Source organism: Octopus bimaculoides, chromosome 19, assembly GCF_001194135.2.
Source record: "Octopus bimaculoides isolate UCB-OBI-ISO-001 chromosome 19, ASM119413v2, whole genome shotgun sequence".
Lineage (NCBI taxonomy): Eukaryota > Metazoa > Mollusca > Cephalopoda > Octopoda > Octopodidae > Octopus > Octopus bimaculoides.
The window spans coordinates 5,134,149-5,136,689 of record NC_068999.1 but is presented as its reverse complement, the minus strand read 5'-3'; the positions used below and the strand labels follow the sequence as shown (position 1 = coordinate 5,136,689).

General features: G+C 37.6%; 1 protein-coding gene across 4 annotated transcripts in view; it reads right to left on the bottom strand.

The window, feature by feature from the left end:
• Positions 1 to 1,000, bottom strand: part of LOC106869429 (rho GTPase-activating protein 45) — a 125,030-nt gene extending 124,030 nt beyond the window's left edge. For 3 of the 4 annotated variants that reach the window (XM_052974752.1, XM_014915161.2, XM_014915166.2), the window contains exon 1: positions 195 to 1,000. The gene's annotated coding sequence lies outside the window, so the exon portion shown is untranslated. The remainder of the gene's footprint in view (positions 1 to 194) is intronic. The other variant, XM_014915163.2, reaches the window with a different exon arrangement.
• Between the last annotated feature and the right edge of the window lie 1,541 nt (positions 1,001 to 2,541).

Below are 2,541 nucleotides of genomic sequence, written 5' to 3'. Positions count from 1 at the left end.
AAAGATTACAGCTGATTAACCTTTTTTGTAAAAGCACGAAAACCCAGATGTAAAAAGAAAAAAAGGGGAGGGGTACAAAATAGCCAGATGTCAAAACACAATTCTTCGCTGTCAGACAGAAATTCCACACTTAAAAAAGTTTCATTGAACCAACTTCATACCAGAAACAGAGGTCAAATATAATTATGCCATACCTTTTTTCAGTACATCATTTTAACACACTTTTGAACTGTAAAACTCCAGGAAAAGATGTATACATATGTATATACACTTCACTTAAGGAATATTCCATTTTTCATCCAGATATCCCATTTTGTTTTAAAATTATTTTAATATTTCGTAGTTTTTGTTTCGCTGTCAGAACTTTGAAAAAAAAGTTTTATACTTCCATCTCTTGTAATGATGGTGATGATTAGTGGCGGTGTTCTTGGTTTTCTGCTATTTGGAGCAGATGAGGTGGGTGGTTGAGGTTAATTAAAGTTAATTTTAGTAATTAGTACACTTCTAAAGCTCATACAAGAAAAAAATTAACAATTAAAATAAGCGAAAGAGAGAGAGAGAGAGAGAGAGAGAGAGAGAGAGAGATGCGCCAGAGCGCACTATATACACACATATATGTAAAGACAAACAGCTAAATAAAGTATGTGTATATATAGATGAAAAGAGAATAGGCTAAATAAGAAGTGTATACGTATGTGACATACATACCTATATACATATATATCTATATATATGTATGTATGTATGAAAAGAAAGTTGGCCAAAGAGAGAAAGTTTGTAACTTTCGTTTAATTTTTTCCCCCACAAACTGCCTTAATTGTAAATAATAAATCATAAAGAATGTTCTGTTAGGCAGCGGATGTCAGTTAACGGTTGGTAAGGTCTTGTGTCTTCTTCCATAATTTTATAAATAAGAACACACATAGCCATGAAGAAGGAAGAGCGAGTGGCTGAATTATGTGGGGGAAGAGAAAGACTAAGAGATCTGAACAGAAGAATAGAAAGGGAGAGAGAGAATGAGTAAGAGAGAGAAAATGTGACTGAGTGAGGAAGTGAGAGCGTGGTGGAAAGAGAGAAAGTAAGAAAGTCAAAGGAGGAAGGGGAGACTGTGTGTAGAGAGGGAGGAAACAACAAGTGGAACGTCAAGCAGAAGTTTGTATGGGAAGAGGAAGCAAAAAGACAGAGGAGGAGGAGGAGGGGCAAGAGTCAGTAACAGAGACAGAGAGGAAGAAAGTAATAGGCGAGGAAAGGGGGGAAGGGAAGAAACAAAGAGAAGGAAAGGTCAGAAAGAGGACGTAAGGGTAGAAGGAAGTGGTAAAGTCAGAGACAGAGTAAGAGAGAGAGGAGTAAAGATATGAAAGAGTAGAAGAGAATACAGAGAGTGGGAGGCAAAGCGCTGAAAGAGAATACAGAGAGAGGGAGGCAAAGCACTAAAAGAGTAGAAAGAGTTGTGAGATAGAGAGAGGGGTATAGATATGAAAGAGTAAGAGATTAGAAACGGTATGAGATATAAGAGAGAGAGGCTAGTCACTGGATTGGAAGATGAAGGAAACGAGAGAGAAGAAAGAAAGAAAGAAAGAAGAAAAATTGAATGACTCATCGACAGAAGGAATATTTTTCTTCTTTTCTTTCTTTCTTATAAAACTTCTACTCCGGATTATCCCACACAATCTCTCTCTCTCTTTTACAACAGTAGCTAGAGAGAGAGAGAGAGAGAGAGACGAAGGTGAGAAACAGGTAAAGATAGGAGAATGATGGTGATGATAGTAGTAGTAGTAGTAGTAGTAGTAGTAGTAAGAACACTCATTATGATAGTAGTAGTAGCTGCAGCAGCTGCTACAATGATGGTGATGGTGATGTTAATGATTGTAGTGATGATGATGGCAGTTGCAGCAGCAGTAGTAGTAGTAGTAGTAGTAGTAGTAGTGATGGCAATATCGGAGATGGTGGTGATGTAGAGGAAGGTGTGGACGTGTGAGCATCAGTGAAAGAAAGGGAAGAAGAAAATAGGGTGATGAAGAAAAGAAAGAGAAAGAAGATAGAGTAAAGAAGCCGGTAAGGTGGTGGTGGTGGTGGTGGAGATATTCGGGGTAGAGATCGGGTATCGCTAAATAGACGGACGGTTAAAGGTAGATACAAGTGCAAAGGTATGCATGTATTTATGCGTGTAGAGTACACAGGTATACACGATTAGCTCAGGTAGAGCCAGCCGTACACACAAAGCTTTTGAAGAAGTTTTACTATATCTGTAGCGAGGTAGACAGAGAGGTGGCTTGCATGCAAAGATAATGTAGGGAAGATGAATTGGAAAATTTGAATGTGCGTGTGTGTATTGCTAGTATATGTGTGTGTGTATGTATATATATATATATATATATATAATACAAATGATAAATGAGTATATGCATATATACGTACATGTATGTACATACCTACATCTACATGTATATATAGATGCATATCTGGGTACAGGACGTTGCAAAAAAAAACGTGGACACATACACACACACACACACACACACACACACACACACACACACA